Source organism: Dromiciops gliroides, chromosome 4, assembly GCF_019393635.1.
Source record: "Dromiciops gliroides isolate mDroGli1 chromosome 4, mDroGli1.pri, whole genome shotgun sequence".
In the NCBI taxonomy this organism is placed as follows: Eukaryota; Metazoa; Chordata; class Mammalia; order Microbiotheria; family Microbiotheriidae; genus Dromiciops; species Dromiciops gliroides.
Genome location: NC_057864.1, coordinates 10,928,329 through 10,946,504, shown reverse-complemented (window position 1 = coordinate 10,946,504; position 18,176 = coordinate 10,928,329). Strand labels below are relative to the sequence as shown.

Here is an 18,176-nt window from a genome sequence, read left to right as displayed (position 1 = left end):
TAATGCAAGTTTAATGCGAAATTCAATTGAGTATGAATTATATAATTATGCCAAGTTGCATTTAATTCAAGCCAAGATTTGATTAATATGACACAGATATGTAAGCTCATCAGGGGTTTCAGCATGCCAGTATATAGTCACCTCTGCCCCTGTCTGTCCTCATGTGACATGTTTTGTATGATTGAGTAACATGTTACCAACAATGTAAATTACTGTATTTTTTTGTTGTTTGTTGTTGTTTTGGAGGTAATTGGGGTTAAATGACTTGCCCAGGGTCACACAGCTAGTAAGTGTCTGAGTCTGAGGCTGGATTTGAATTCAGGTCCTACTGAATCTAGGGCCAGTTCTTGATCCACTGCTCCACTTAGCTACCATGTTAATTCCTTTAAAAAGAGCCCTTAACAGAATGGACAAGAGGAAGAATCTGTCAGGTGGAAACACTACCCACACAAAAAAGAAGAGGCCCGTTCTTACATTAGAACAAAAATCTGATGCAACTGAGTGGCATGCATGCACTCAGAGGAACTGGAAAGGAGGATGAAATGCTGTAATGCTTTCAATCTATGATACGGAATATTAAAAGAAAAGGTAGCGTTGCACCAGATTTTTGTGGTTTGCAATTGACTAAAAGGAATATAAATGTTACGGTAAGAGGAATGGAGCATCTTTTAGTTATGTGGATCGAAGGCTGCAATAAAAAGAAATAGATTCCTTTTCACCGAGCAGCCATTCAGACAAAGGCTTCAAGTTTATTTAAGGCGATGAAAGAAAATGGAAATGAAGCGGATAGTGAAGAAACTTTTACTGCAAATGAGGGTTGATTTGATCACATTAAAAATTGAGTTCAATTGCATAATGTTAAAACTCCCAGAGAAGTAGCAAGTGCAGATGAAAGTGTGGCAGGTTAATTCCCCAATGTTTTGAAGAAAATAATCGAAGAAGATGGATACATTGATCAACAAATTTTTAATGTGGATGAAACAGTCTTATTCTGGAAAAGGATGCCTTCCAGAACTTCTGTTTCTAAGAAAGAAAAAAAAAACCCTCAACCTAGATTTAAAGCATCTAACACTATTATTGAGAGAGAATACAGGAGAGGATTTCAAATGAAAACCAATGCTTGTTTATCAGTTTTGAAATCTTTGTGCTCTGAGGAGCTGCAACCATTAATTGTTTCCAGTTCTTTGGCGGTAAAATAAGAAAGCATAATTGACTAAGGCTGTTTTTGAAGACTAATTTTCATGTTTCAGCTCAGCTGTTGAAAAATATTGCAAGGACAACAAGATCTTGTGTAAAGTATTACTGATTTTAGATAATGCCCTAACCAATTCCTTGGTTCATCATGTGAGAACATGAGCCTGGAAATTTGCCAAGATGTGGCTAAGGCTCTCTGGACCTTCTAGCATGTGTGTGTGTGTGTGTGTGTGTGTGTGTGTGTGTGTGTGTGCATGTGCACATGTATACACATATATAAAAAGATTTAAAGAAAGGCAAGAAAAGACAGTTCAGTTAATGTTGCTAAGATATTTTAAATGGCAATAACAACATTTTTATTATATCATTAGTGCAGTTATCTTTTGGTATGATATTCATTAATTTTACATTTTTATAATTTGGCTTCCTATAGCTACTCTAGTCCTTTGTAGTAAACGTCGATCAGAAATGCATTTGCCTTTTCTTTTGCTGTTATGTTCTGTGGATCTGCCCTCTGGGGCCAAATAGTACAAGACTAGTCCTCTTTCCAGGTGAGGAGGCGGCTCCAGTGCCCTGGCCATAGGACCTCTTCTCCAGACTGATCATTGCCATTTCCTTCAGTAACAAGAATCTTCCACAAATTGTCCTGTGAGGGTTGTACATCCCTTTCCTTATAGTGACCCTTCTTACACTTTCACCACATGAGCTTTGTGAGTTGGCTGCTCTCATTAGCCGCATTTTACAGGTGAGGAAGTGGGGGTTCAGAGAAATGAACTGAATTGTCCAGAGAGTCATTTCCTGTCAAAATTGGAGCATAATCTGGGTTTTCCTGATTCGATATCCATCTCTATCCATTATGCCACACTGCCTTTTGACTCAGCATGCTCTAAAAGTCCTTTCACCATTCTGTTTCCTTCCCTCTCTAAGTTCACTAGGTTAGCAGGGTCCTTTTCATAATTGAGCCCAATTGCTAGAAATGTGCTCTGGTTAGGGCTCTTCCCTCTCTAATAACCTCTGTGGCCCATTCTGCTTGTGTTCCAGGTAGAAACTTCACCACCACAGTATTCACTGGAATAAATGATAACTGACCTCCAATTCACACCTCTTTATGGGCCAGGTAAGAAGGTCTTACTTAGAGGGATAAGTATCTTAGGTGCAGGTCGGCCTCAAAGAGGAGGAATAAGAGAAATAGGGGGAAGGAGCCCAGACCCATCACACTGGTGTCATCCTTGACTCCTCAGCCTACAAATCCACTCAGCGACCATATCTTGCTATTTTTATCTCTTACAATATCTCCCAAATCTGTCCTCTTGTTTCTCTTCACAGCCATAACCTCCCTGTTTTGGCCTCTTATTATCTCTCCCCTGGACTATTGCAATAGTTTCCTAATTTGTCTCTGGAATCCATCCCGCACAGGTACCAAAGTGACTTTGTGAAAGTGTGTCTGACAGAGGCAGAGTCAACATGGTGGTGCAACAGGGAGTATTGGTTCTCCAACTACATGGCCCCCACAGTCATCTAGAAAATGCACCAGACCAAATTCTGACTGGGAAATCCAAGAAGCCAGATCACAGTGAGTGGTTTTTCTAGCCCAGATCTTCATATCGAGACAGACAGACAGAGAGGTTTGTGGACCTGAGGAAGGGAGGTGGCTCAGGAGCACACTTGGTAGAGTATTGCTGGGTCCAAGGACTGAAAGAAGACTGAAGCTGTGCATCAGGACAAGGAGGAGTCCCAGGGACTCCCCACACTAGTTCAAGGTGTGGGAATTGGTGCCAACTGACAGCTTCATAACTTACTATCCTCTTCCAGGTGACAATGCTCAATAGCCCAAGAAAGCATCAGAAGTACATAAGAAGATAGAAGTTTAGACTAAATACTTCCCTCAGAAGTGTAGAGAACCTAACCATAATGCAAAGTCTAAAGTCAAAAAATTGGCTGGAAAAATGAACAAACAACATAAAAACAACAACAAGAAGAATTTCAACATAAAAAGCTATTGAGGTGACAGGGAAGCTCTAGACATAAACCCAGAAAAAGATAATGACTAAAAAAAATCTGCAAGGAAAACCTCAAAGCAAAATGTAATGTGGGCACAAGTCCAAGCAGTATTTCTGGAAAAGATAAAAATAAGAGTTAAAAAAGGAGCTAAATTGATTTTTAAAACCAAATGAGAACAGTAGAGAAAAAATGGAAAAAGAAATGAGAGCTATGGAAAAAAGATGTGGAGAGAGAATTGACAGCTTGGAACAAGAGGCATAAAACCTTACCCAAGAAAATTACTCTCCAAAATTAGAATTGATCAAATAGAAGTTCATAACTCTATAAGGCATCAACAAATATGAAAACAGAGTCAAAAGACTGAAAAATAGAAGAAAATGTAAGGTATTTCATGATGACCGACTTAAAAAACAGATCAAAGAGAGTTAATTTAAAATTCATTGGACTGCTGAAAGCCATGATCAAAAAAAGACCCTAGACATACTATTTCAAGAAATAATAAAATAAAACTGCTCAGTCTCTTAGAATTAGAGGGCAAAGTAGAAATAGAAAGGATATGCCAGTGGTGAAGAACTTAGAATATGATATTACTGAAGACAAAAGATTTAGGCTTGCAAAGGATAACTTACTTAGCAAAACTGAGTCTAATTCTGTAGGGGGAAAAATGGGCCTTTAATGAATAGAGAGCTTCCAAGCATTCCTGATTAAGATACCAGAGGTGAGTGGAAAATTTGACATGTGAAGATAGAAGTAAAGAAAAACATAAAAAGATATACATGAATAAGCATTTATAAGGAACTAAACAAGGATAAACTGTTTACATTCTTATGTATGGAAATGATACATGCAGCCCTTCAGAACTCTATCATCATCAGGGGTCAAAGAGGGTATTTAATTAAAAGACTTGAGTATGATTACATTATGTTTGGATGATTATAAAGGAAGGAGGTAAAGGGAAGAGAAATATAATGGGATGGAGGAAAAAGAGAAGAAGAAAGGGGAAGATTATTTCTCATAACTGGGATGCACGAGTAGATGTCTATGCAATAGGGGTAGCTAGGTGGTACAGTGGATAAACCACTGGCCCTGGATTCAGGGGAACCTGAGTTCAAATCCAGCCTCAGGCACTTGACACTTACTAGCTGTGTGACCCTGGGCAAGTCACTTAACCCTCATTGACCTCCCCCCCTCCCAAAGTCTATGCAACAAGGAAGAGGGAGTTGGGAAGAATATGTGACACTTGAAACTAATTCTCAGTTAAACTGGTTAAAGGAGGAAAGAGCATGTGCGTGTGTGCACACACACAGAGTTGAGTACAGAAATGCATTTACTTCAGTAGCAAAATAAGAGGGAAAGGGGTTTAGGGAAAGGAAAGAATAAGAGGAAGGGCAGATTAAGGAAGGGGTGAATCAGAAACAAAACAAATTCTTTAAAAAGGAACAGCAAACAAAGAGCAGGAAAAGTTTAAGAGAATAGGATAGAAGGAAATACCCAATTAACAAATATAGCAATGTGAATCAAAGGAATTCACTCATAAATTGGAAGAGGGTAGCAGAATGAATTGTAAACCCAAATCTAACAATATCCTGTTTATAAGAAATATACTTGAAATAGAAAGATACATGCAGTATTAAAATATGAGTTAGAGCAGAATATATTATACTTTAGCTTAAGTAAAAGAGGCAGGGGTAACGATCATGATCTCAGACAAAGCAATAACAAAAAAGACCTAATCAAAAGAGATAAACTGAGAACCTAGATTTTCCTGAAAGGAATCATAGACAACAAATTAATATCAGTACTAAACAGGTAAGTGCCAAATGGCATAGCATCAATATACTTAAAGGAAAAATTAAATGAATTATAAGGAGAAATAGGCAGCTAGGTGGGCACAGTGCATAGAATGCTGGGTCTGGAATCAGGAAGACCTGAGTTCAAACTCATCCTCTTGACAGTTACTAGCTATGTGACCCTGGGCAAGTCATTTAACCTTGTTTGCCTCAGTTCCTTATCTGTAAAACAAGCTGAAGAAGAAAATGGTAAACCACTTTAGTATCTTTGTGAGGAAAACCCCAAATGGGGTCACAAAGAATTAGACATGATTTAAATGACTGAACAACAACAACATGGGGAGAAATAGACAATAAAACTATGAAGTAGGGGGCCTCAATTTACTTCTTTAAGATGTAGATAAATGTAACAAAAGAAAAATGAAAAATCTGGATAAGATTTTAGATATGTTTAATTTCTGGAGGATATTGAATGGGAATAGAAAGGCATATATCCAATTCTCAGCTGTGTATAACACCTTCACAAAAACTGACCATTTAGGGGGTGGCTAGGTGGTGCAGTGGATAAAGCACTGGCCCTGGATTCAGGAGTACCTGAGTTCAAATCCGGCCTCAGACACTTGACACTTACTAGCTGTGTGACCCTGGGCAAGTCACTTAACCCCCATTGCCCCGCAAAAACAAAACAAAAACAAAAACCTGACCATTTATTAGGGCATAAAAAACCATATTATAAATAAATTCAGAAAAGAAAAAAGTATTAAATCCATCTCTTACTGACCATAATGCAATAAAAGTTATATTCAGTAAAGGGCTTTTAAAGCAAAGATTAAAAATTAATTGGAAATGAAATAACTTAATCTGAAGAAATGATATACTAAAGAACAAATCATAGAAGCAACCAGTGATTTCATTACAGATAATGACAACAATGAGATAACATACCAAAATTTTGGATATGCAGCTAAAGAACTTTTTTAGGGGAAAATTTACATCTCTAAATGCTTACATCAACAAAAGAAAAAAAAGAGCAGATTGACAAATTAGACAAACAACAAAAAACCCCACTTCAAAACAAAACCCCCTAATTAAACTCTAAAGTAGAAGCTCTGAAAATCAAAGGAAAAATTAGCAATATTGAAAGTAAAAAACCCACAATGAATTAGTAAATATTACTAGGAGAAAAACTTTTTTGGAGGAGAAGACTTTAAAATAAATAAATTAGCTAACTTGATTTTAAAGAGAAAGAAGAAAACCAATTTAACAGTATCAAAAATGAAGAAATGTTAATTCACATCCAATGAAGAAATAAAAGAAATTATTAGAAGCTATTTTGCCAAATTATGTGTCAATAAAACTGACAATCTAGATGAGATGGATGGATATTTATAAAAATATTATTTTCCCAGGTTAACAGAATAGAAAATAAAAGACTTAAATATGCCTAGCTTGAAATTAAACAAGCATTAAATTAATTCCCAAAGGGGAAAAAAACCCCAAGAACCAGATGGATTTACAAGTGAATATTTTCAAAAATTTAAAGTTTAATCCCAATCAACTTTTTTTTTAAAATAAGAAAAGAATCCTACCAAGTTCCTTTTATGACATAAATATGATCTTGATACCTAAACTAAGAAAAGTTAAAACAGAGAAAGAAAATTAGGTAGACCAATATATCTGAGAAATATTGATGTAAAAATTTAAATACAATGTTATCAAGGAGACTACAGCAACCTATCACAAAGATTTTATACTGTGATCAGGCTGGATTTATACTAGGAATGCAAGACTGTTTCAATACTAGGAAAATTATAAACATAATTGACCATGTTAATAACAAAACAGCAAAAAAATTATATGATGATAGCAATAGACAGAATCCAACAGACTTTCCTATTAACAACCCTCAAAGGCAAGGAATAAATGGATTTTTCCTTAATATGATAGGTAATATTTACCTAAAACCAAATACCAGCATTATCTGAAGTGGGGGTAAGTGGGAGGTTTCCCTTTGGGGGTAAAGCAGGGATGTCCATTCTTGTCATTACTATCAATATAATACTAGAAACACTAGCCAAAGCAATAAGGCAAGAAAAAGAAACTGAGGAAATAAAAAAATAGGCAAAGAGGAAGTAAAATGAATTATTTTTGTAGATGATTTGAGAGTTTTCTTAGGGAATCTTGGAATCAAGTAAAAAACTAATTGAAACAATAACTTCTGCAAAGTTGTAGAGTACAAACCACACCCACACAGATCATCAGCATTTCTGACTATGTATGCTTCTAAAGGATTTGTCTTTCTTACTTTCTCAATGGAGGTGGGGACTGGGAGGTAGGAAAGAGAGAATTCAGACTGAAAATTAAATAATATTGGAATTAAAAAAAAAGTAAACGAGTGACCTCTTCACTCTCCTATTCAGTAAAATCCAGTGGCTCCCTATCACCCCCAGGATCAAATATGAACTTATCTATTTGGCATTTAGAGGCTTTCATTCTCTGGCCCCAACCTTCCTTCATCTTCCTTCCTTCCTTGTCCATGACGATGTAGCCCACACTTGCTTACTTACTGCTTCTCATGTGTGGATGGAATGCATCTCCCATTTCTTTGCCTTTCTATCGGCTATTTCCCATGCCTGGGATTCACTTCCCCTTCAACTCCAATTTCCATAATTTGTGGTTTCCTTCAAAGTTCAGCTCAAGCTCCACCTTCCACGTGAAGCTTTACCTGTTGCCTTCTCTTTTTGACTTCTTCCTCTAGAAATCATTTTGAAACTCTTTTGGATGTAGCTGTTTGTGTAAATGAGGTCTATCTGTGTCATGAATTCCATGAGGGAAGAGCTCAGTGAATTTTTATATTTGCTTCCCCTGTGCCTATCATTGATCATAGATAAGATCATTGATTTTAGAGCTGGAAAAGACCAGAGAGGCCATAAAGTTCCATCCCTCCACTTTACAGCTAAGGAAACTGAAGCAGACAAAGGTTAAGTGACTTGCTAGCTATTGGGTCTGATGCAGCATTTGAACTTGGGTCTTTCTGACTCCAAGAGCAGCTCTCCACCCACTGTGTCCCTTAGTAGACGCTTCTTTTTTGATTGACTGAAGTCCCAGAGGAGGAGAGGTGATCTTCACCCAAATATGATGGGCTCTTACAGACCATGCCCTCAGAGAACTGAGGCTGGTAACTTGAGGACAAACTTACTTGTTATGAGACCTGCCCCAGACTGGGATGGCTCCTGAAGCACTGTGCTCACCTTCACTGGGGGGATATTAGGAAGGGAGAGCTAGTTTAGGTGTGTATTGCTCTCTGGGGTCCCTTCCCCTCTCAGGTACTGAGATACTATCATTGGTTGTTTTGTAGCCAGGTCAAGCACAAAGAGTACTGGGTCAGGGGGGCGGGGCACACATTTTCCCTTCCTTTTTCCTGACTGGCCATGAGATGTTCCTGCCTCTTAGAAGAGCAAGAGGCTGATTGTTTCTAGCTGAGTTCTCCAATTAAACCACAGACCATGGCCTCAAAGCTCAAACCTATCAACTCTCTTCCCACCTGATAAGGGTCCTGGCTCTTCCCCTCTCTGCAGCCCCAGTACGGGGAGGAGATGGGGAGGGTCTCTGCCCATAAGCACTCACTCCCTTCTGCTACCTGCTCTGACACCCTGGAACACAAACCACCGTAGAGCAGAGGCCATGGCCCAGGTCCCAGAAATTGGAATACTTATGTTCTGCTACCAGCCCCTTTACCCTGCTGTTTGAAGTAGTTCCTGTTCTCTCCCATTGTTAATTCCCTTTTCCTCCACAAATGATCAAATCATCTTGTATCATCTTCTCTGCACCCATGTCACACCCCTTAGGAAAGGGAAGGAAACAGGCTTTTATGAATCCCTACTATGTGTCAGGTACTGTGCTAAGCACTTTACAGATAGCTGAAATATTACAGATGTTATCTGGGAGGTAGGTGCTATTAGGAATGACCATTTTGCAGTTGAAGAAAATGAGACAGACAGAGGTAAAGTGACTTGTCCAGGGTCACACAGTTCATAAATGTTTAAGTCTGAATTTAAACTTTTATCTTTCTAATTCCAGGTCCTGTGTTCCATCCACTGAGCCAATTAGCTGCCTAGGATGTACACTCCCCAAAGGCAGGGACTATTTTGTTTTTGGATCTAGAGTGCCTAGCACGGTCGATCACCCATGGAAGAGATCGGGACAGCCACAAGGAGCTGATCTGGGATTTCAGTGGTTTGAGGAACACACAGACAAGAAAACTCAAGTCAAATTGCTCCCCATTCAAGCACTTGTTGGGTGTTAGGCACGGTGCTCAGCTCTGAAAACTCCCTCTACCAATGTGGGTCAGCATCTTCTGTACACTCAGCATCCTATGAGAGCCACCTGGGGCCAAGGGTCATATAGCCAATATATGACCAAGGTGGAACTCAAACTTCAGTCCTCCTGACTCTGAGACCAGTGATCTAGCCGTGATTCCACAGCTGCCTTTCATAGTACACGTAAATACTTGACAATTGTTCATTGAATGAATGAACATGGGGTTTGCCATATCTGTTACTGAACAGTGGTAGAGATTCAGGGGAAATGCAGAATGACACACCAAGCCTTCCTGACTTCATCATCAAAGCTTAAAAATTAGACAGCTTGTTAAGGTTTGCAGAGCAGCTTACACATGCCATTTGATTATAACAGAAGTATTTTGCCTTCAAATATGGGATTTACCTGAAGTCTGAAGACATTTGAAGAATGGATTGCCTCATGGCATGATTAACCCATCACTGGAGGTCTTTGGATAGATGTTGCATAACCACATGTTGAGGCTTTTCAGGCTCGAGTTTATGATTTAAATAGGGATGACCTTTAAGGTCTCTTCCAGCTCTGCTAATATCTGAGTTTTTTTCCTAGTGATCTAACCCTTAGTCAGACATATGGATCACCAGTAGAAGGTTCTTTACTTTTCTCCTTTAAAAAAAAATAACAGTGAAATTGAACACACACACACACACACACACACACACACACACACACATTCTCGTTTGCCTTTGGATTTGCTTTCAAAGCGGCCAACACGTGGCGACGGAAGCAGAGCTACTGGCCGATCATATGTTTTCCAATAATGAGCCAAAGTGTGGGGGATAGCATAGAAGCAGTGCCAAGGGGATAACAATTCAGACGCAGAAAAAAACATCTATAAATGGGTTTTATCCCCAGCAGCGTCACTAATTTTATCCTGATTACAGTTTTTAGCATTCAGAGAAAATTGGGCTGAAAAATACTGTGTTCTCCATCCTCACTGATAAACAGCATTTCTTTATTATGGGTTAGAAATAGGCCATGGTCCAACGGGGGGGGGGGGGGGTTGGGAATGCTGGTGTGGGTCTCTCTCCCAACCTGGATTATTGTTCCTACTGTTATGATGCCATTGATGTTGAACATCAAGAAGAGGCGACTTTCTGTGGACACCTTTGATGGTGATTCCACCTCTGAGGTTATTGAGAGCACAGAGAGGCCTATAATCTCTCTGGGCTTCCACAGAGCACCCCAGGGGCAGAAGGACTCATCTGGGAGCTGGCTGGAAAGAGTCGATTGTGAATCCTGCCTAAGAGCCTTGCTAGCTGTGTGACTCCAGGCAAGTCACTTCATCTCTATTTCCCTCAGTTTACTCAGGTGTACAATGGAGATCATTTTAGCCCCCATGTTACAGGGTTATTGTGAAGAGGGAATAACAGATACACACACATATCCATCAGTATTTATATGGATTCACACATGATAGCTATAGACAGTGCTTGGCAAAGCTTGAAGCAGGATCCACATGCCACTGTTATTGTGTTTATTATTACTCTGGAACCGTCCTGCCAGCAGCCTCACCTGCGTAATATACCTGGAGTTGGAGTCTCCCATTCGGAAACTGACTCAAGCAGCTGGTTTGCTCCACCATATTGTTGTAGTGATCCTACACTCATGGGATCCTAGACCTAGAGCTCAGAGGGAGCCAGAAGTCGTCTGACCCAAACCTTTCATTTTACAGAGGAGGAAACTGAGGTCCACATCCACGGGGTGGCTCACCCATCGTGCACTGGAGCTCTGGCCTTGACGCCAATGAGGCCTAGGATCAAATCCTACTTCTGATGTATGACAGCCGCGCCAGACTTGGACAAATCATTGGACCTATGCAAGTTTCCTTTTGCTCCTCTCTAGCTAGAATTTTAGCCCCTCACACTCCCCTGGCCAAGGAAGTCCCAGGATGTGCTTGGAGATGAGCTCAGAAGTGAGGAAAAAGCCTTCATCCAGGAATAGACCACAGATGGAAGAGCACTAGGGTGCAGGGTTTCCTGGTCTCCCCAGATACTGAAGCCCCACAACGTGAGAGGTCCCGAGTCTCCATCTAAACACTGGCTCCACTCGCTGTGTGGGGCCAACATTAGCACTGTCCACTGTCATGTGGTCTCTGCTTTGAGGAGGAGCAGAAGTGGGAGCTGAAGTGTGACTCAAACCGTGCATTCCTTGGAGCTCCTGGGTCAGATGAGCTCATGAACTGCCAGGAGACTCCCTGGTCTGGGAAAGGCTGTGGGTGTAAATGAGCGCTCGGGGTTTTATGAGGGATTGTTTTACTGCTCGTATTGATTGTATGCCAAGAGTAAACACTATATGGCAGTTAAGTATGCCTGTCTGTTCCAGTGGGGAGCAATTCCATTATGCCAAGGTCATGGGATGAGAGTTAAGTGAAATATAGCCTGCTCATGAAAGACTGAGGTGGTTTCTGGCAGAAGGGAGGTTCAGGAGCTGATTATAATTGGACAAATACATATAATTTCTCCCTACCCCCAACAGCTAAGATGGCCATCTAGAGATAAAAGGGAGAAGAGAAGGGATAGAAGGTCATTTATCCTCTGAGGACCCTGATAGCACTTGGGATTTCCCCAATATGGGGATATGCCCAGTAGTGGGACCACTGAATCCATAGGCATGGGGTGGTTTGTCCCTTTTCTCACCCAATGCTGGATTGCTCTCCCAAACAGTTGAACCAACTCATGGCTCCACCAATAATTTGTTACTATCCTTGTCTTCTTCCAAATCTTCTCTAAAGACAACTATTTCCATTTCCATTTGGGTCACCTTTGCTAATTTTTATGGGTCTGAATTTTAAAAATTCACATTTCTTTTATTTTTGTTAGTGGAAACACTCCTCCATCTGAAAACAGTTTGCCATCTGACCATTTATTGGGGAAGGGTCTTACTCAGGTATTTATTTAAATTCCCCATACAGCTTGGACATCAGAGTTCTATCAATGATATTTGATACAAAGCTTATTTCCCACTTGAAAGTTTCTCTTTTTATTTGCATTGATTTTGTTTCTGCAAAAGGGTTTTTTTTTGTTTTATATAATCAAAATAATCTATTTTGTCTATTGTGTCTTTCATGTCTATTTGCCTCTAATGGCTCTATTACATTTTTGGTTAAGAACACAGAGATGAGAGAGGCCCAATTTCTGTTTTCAAGGAGCTTATAATAAAGCAAGGGAGGTTAGACAGGGACATAGATATCTATAATACAAATGAGAATATGATAAATGCAGAGAAGAGGCAGAACCAGGTGCTTGGAAAAATGAGAAGCCAGTGGGATGAGTTTTATCTGGGGGGCAGCGAGATGAACAGGGCTTCAGGGAAAAGGTAGCATCTGAGTTCAGCCTTAAAGGGCATGTAGAAAGGGGAAGTCGATGAGGTGAGCAAATAAATAAAAGCAGAAAAGGATCAGAGGAGAGTCAATTGGGAGAGCTAAAGATGTTTCTCATGGAGAAGAGTTGGAAGGGTGGGTGGGGGTGATAGATAGAGGTCTTTAAGTAACAGAAGAGGAAACAGACTTGCAGGATCATAGCTTTAGAATTAAAAGCCCATGAATCCAATGCCCTTATTTTACAAATCAGGGATCACAGAAAGGTTTAGAGATTTGCCCAGGGTCACAAGGCTGGGAAGTGTCTCCTGTGAGGTTTGAATTCCCCAAGAGATTATAAACTCATTGAGGGCAGGGATTGTCTTTCTTTTTCAAATTCATATCCCCAGAGCTCAGCATCTATGCCCCACACATGGTTGGTGCTTAATAAATGTTTATTGAAAGACTGGGCTGGCTGACCACCATCTAGGGATGTTATCATGGGGATTCTTATTCAATTATGCTTTGGATCAGTTGGCTTCTGAAGTTACTTTTGACTCTGAGTTTGGGGGTGCTGGGATTCCAGGACCCTGGAGGAACAGAGAGGCCAAGAATGGCAAGCTTTCTAGACGTCCCCAAAAGGAGAGATCCTTCAAAAAGCTGCCTTTGTAATCTAGGGTGGGCCAGGTGTGGCCCCTCCCAAATGAATTAGCTAAAACCAGGAATATTAATTTTTACCACATATGTTCAAGAGAGTGCTGAGTCTAGAGTCAAGAAGACTTGAGCACAAATCTGGACTCCAATACTTACTAGCTGGGCAAGTCACTTAAATCTCTGTTTGTTTCGGTCTCTTCATCTGTAAAAATGGTAATAAGAAGAGCAGCCACCTCCCAGGGTTGTTGTGAGGATCAAATATGGTCAAATTTGGAAAGTGCTTTGCAAATTAATAAAATGTTAAGATATTTATTAAATAATTAAAAAATAACAATAAGAAACCATTTCATGTTAACATGACTTTTGTTTTTTGGTGAGGCAGTTGGGGTTAAGTGACTTGCCCAGGGTCACACAGCTAGTAAGTGTTTAGTGTCTGAGGCTGGATTTGAACTCAGGTCCTCCTGACTCCAGGGCCAGTGCTCTATCCACTGCACCACCTAGCTGTCCCAACATGAATATTTTAATGAGAAATAACTAAATTTTCCTAAACAATTTTTTTTTGGAGACAAGTGACAATGTTTTACATTTTTCTAAATATCTTTAATGTCTCACTTAATCAAAGACAGCTGGATTCTCCTACCTGCTTCTGCCTTCAATCTGTTGTGATATATTGTTTTGGTTGAAATCTATGAAGAAAATCTGGCCTCACACAGATTGATAGTTACAAAAAGGAGGAGTATTTTAATCCATAAGTTATTTCTTAGTGCCACTGTGAAAATAATTTTGACCTATAGACCCCCTCAAAGGTTCTCAGGCCCCCTGGGCATTTTCAGACCATATTTTGAGAACTAGATTGTCCCTGAGGTCCATTTTAGCTCCGAATCTCTGATCCTCTGAGTATTTCTAGAAATAAGGGATATATTCCCCACGAAAAGTGGACAAATGCAAAGTTCCACATAATGACTCTCAGCAATGCTGAACATAAGAAATCAAATGTCATTATAATTAGAAGCTTGTATTTTGATAATGACTCTGTGAAAATGAGCATATTTAATGCTTTTGTGAGCCAAGGAAAAAAAAAAGGACTTTTTTTTCTGAGAAAGATTTGGAGCTGAAAGGAACCTTGGGAGCAGGGATGTGCTAGCAAATGTTTAACAACTGGCTTTCTGAGGGGAGGGAGAAATGTGCCCTGGAAACACCTAAGTTTAATTTGAATTATTAACACTTTTTCTATGACTTTCTCCCATCTAGAAAGTCACCAAAATGATAAATCAAGTCCTGATTTGTAGTGTTTGCTGATTTCTGAGATCTAAATGCTCACCTGGAAAATTTTACAATTGGCCAAGTGGTCTGAGAGGGTACCAGCTTGACCCTGCTTGGAGGCCATTCACTTTAACCCCCTCATTTTACCAATGAAGATAAGGCCCAGACATGGGCCCAGGATCACAAAACTAGTAAATAACAAAACTGGGATTTGAACTCAGGTCTTCTTTAGTCCAAAGCCTTCCTTCTTTTCCACTGTATCATTATTATTCAAACAACAGAGTTGTACTTCATTATATATACTCCAGGCAGATTATTTGGGGAAGTAACATAGACAAGACTGTAATTCGTGTCAAGTCAAGGCAGTCCAGTCCCACCCAACACATACACAACATCAATTAGCCCAATTCAGTAGGATGTTAGTTCCTGCCTTCATTTTCATGATTGTGTTTTTAGGGCCAAATACAGTGCCTGGCAAATAGTAGGAATTTAATAAATGCCTGTTTAATTGACTCAAAACACTGATTAAACACTTCCAATGTTTAAGGCACTCTGCTAGTCAATAGGAACATGGTCCCTGCCCACAGCGAACTTACAACCCATCCTATTTGAAAGAGCTGATTCTTTTGACCATCAAGGAAAACCTTTAAAAACAACAACAACAACAACACAGTAAAAGTAACATTTATTAGTTAGCAACATGACCGGCTCATCTACATTTGAAGCAAGTCTGTTATTCCTTCTCTAGTCTGAATAAATCACATCTTCCCCATATGTATGACTATTTTTTCCCAAGTCATGGAGATGCTAATGTGAGTAGTGAAATACAAGTTCATTTAAAAGTGCTAATGAATTCATAGCTTTTTGTGTCATCATATATTTTCTCAGTCAATAGATGCTAATAGTACAACTTCTCTCATGTCAGAGTCCAAGGATATTTTAGAGATTAAAAAAGGCTTTTTGTACCTGAAAAAAATTAGGAGGTGCCCAGCTAAGGTCCTGGTAGACTCCAGATCCCATTAATATTGGCTGAATGAACCTTAATCTAAGACAGGGATCACACAAGGAAAATAGCATTTTTTAAAACTTCTACTAAGTAGAAAATCTTGGGTTGAAAAAGAAATTCAGTTTAGTAAGTTTTATTAATCATCTCCTGTATTTCTCCCTCCTCCCTGGGCAGGGCAGATTTAGCATATTCTAATCACTAAGATGGGAGCCAAACCAGTGTCAGAAAAGGATGGGCTCATCTGATGCCTGAGAATGGTCCTTACAGATTTCCAACTGTCCCCAGGCTGGGGCAGGTGGTTGTCACTGTCGATCCTTCTAATGTCATTAATATTTATTGATCTGGACAATTAAAGGAACATTCACCTGTCTGACCTATCACCATCTGTTCCAGTTTCCCATTCCTACAGGAATTCCTTCCTAGGGACGCTACCGTGTTCTTTCTCTTGTTTCAGCCACTCATGGAGTCACGGAATCACAGCATGTCAGAGTCAGAGGGACCTCAGAAATCACCTGGTGCGACCAGTACCTAAACAGGGATCCCCTCTACAAGAGCCCCCCCAAGTGTCATCCATCTTTGGTTTGGCCTCTGGTGAGGGAGAATTCACTCATTAACTATCAGTCAATCACCAATATTTACTATGTGTCTACTACACCGACCACCAACTTCCTGCCTGGCTGTTTCTCCTCTGGCCATGATCCCCCCTACCTCCCTTCAAGAGTCTTGGACTCTGCCCTGGGACCACTGGTTTTGATAGTGGAGAGAAAGGCCACTTCAAAATTAGGAAAACTGCGTGCAAATATGGCTCCATTAGGGATCTGTTTCTCCATCCTCCATCTGTTTGTGACTATCCGTCTATGTAACTCTTTGTCTATGCAGGTCAAAACCTTCTTCCCCGCTCTTCATCTTGGAGAATCGATTCTCTAATTTATTGGATTCTCTTGTTTTTAAATACAAAACATATGCAAAGTTTTTCCCCCCTTTGGAGGGGACTAGGATTACTGGAAGGCACCAGCAGCTAGGGAAATCAGGAAGGGCTTCCTATCTAAATTGGTGCTTGAGCTGGGCTTTGAAGGGAATTAGCAATGCTAAGCAGAGGGGGGTGGGGGTGGGGCTCTGCACATACTGCAACTAACCCCGGCTGAGGCTGGGGGACCTTCCAGGGTGAGGAAGCTGCTGGAGAATGGAGAAGTCTGGAAAGGGAGGATCCGAGCCAGGGGAATGCATGAAGAGAAATAATAGACATCGAAGTGGAAAGGCTATGCAGCATGGTAGCGGCAGCTGACACGGTCCTTGCACCCCTTCCAAACTTCACTCACACTGGCAGATCTGAGATTTCCCCCAGACTGGGGCCACTCTGGGGGTCCTGGGGGTAAGGCTGGTATAGAAGGGATATACTTCTACCATCTGCCACCATCAATAGTCAATCAACATTTATGTGTGCCAGGCACTTGCTAAGCACTGGGGATACAAATATAGAAAATATAGAAAAGGAAAGTCCTTGACCTCAAGATGCTTATAATCTAATGGGGGAAGACAACACTCAAGAAGAAGCTGAAGCGGGCAGGGGCAGCTGTCTAACTGTGGAACATGGTGAGGAAATCAGTCAGAGAAGTCCCAAAGAGGTAGAGCTGGGTGGGAAAGGAGGAGATACCTGAGCCAGGGCTCTCTCCTGTAGCCCTCAAGCCCCCATGCACAAGTATCCCATTTGTACACAACTATCACAACTGAGAAATAGAACTAGAGGACTTACTCAAAAGCAGAGCACCAACTGAGGAAAAAATGGCCCCAGTACATTGTAGTCCATCAGCTGATCTGCACATGGCTGTCTCAATATACTTGTCTTCTAGTTCCCCCAAAGTTACTAGATTTAGCATTTCTCAGCCATAGCCTTCAAAACACTAAAAGTAGGGGGAGTTTTTCCTCAGGTCCCCAGAAATCAATCTTATTTTCTCTTAAAATGCCCCTTTTACGCCAGTTTTGCCAGTGCTTTACAGGCAAGCTGTTAATGGCATTAAATGCCAAACAGAAGAGTCTGTACTTGATCCTAGAGATAACAGGGAGCCAATGCAATTCATTGAGGGGAGGAGTGACATGGCCAGACCTTTGCTTTAGGATTTTTATTAGATTATTTTATTAGTTTTATATTCAGAAAATTCTAGAATTTGAGAGAAAAGACTTTTGTGGCCATTCTGTTCAACCTATACCTGAACAAGAATCCTCTCTATACATAGTAGACAAATTCCCTTGGCAATGACCTGTTGACACTAAGGATGACAAGTGGTAGGCACTGGGACCCAGGACTTGGCTACTTAGAATTTCACCCATTTTGAGATTCTTGTGCCTCCTATGGGCCTATCATTCTATTCCATAAACACCTTGTTTTTATTTTGTGTATTTTTTTTTTTAGTGAGGCAATTGGGGTTAAGTGACTTGCCAGGGTCATACAGCTAGTAAGTGTTAAGTGTCTGAGGCCGGATTTGAACTCAGGTACTCCTGCATCCAGGGCCGGTGCTCTATCCACTGTGCCACCTAGCTGCCCCTATTTTGTGTATTTTTATATGTGTACATGTTGTCACCTCTCCCCTAACCCTCCACAGAATGTAAGCTC

At 40.4% G+C, this 18,176-nt stretch overlaps 1 protein-coding gene across 2 annotated transcripts in view; it reads right to left on the bottom strand.

Moving 5' to 3' along the window:
* Positions 1-18,176, bottom strand: part of GNG12 (G protein subunit gamma 12) — a 363,426-nt gene that overhangs the window by 290,965 nt on the left and 54,285 nt on the right. The window lies entirely within an intron of this gene.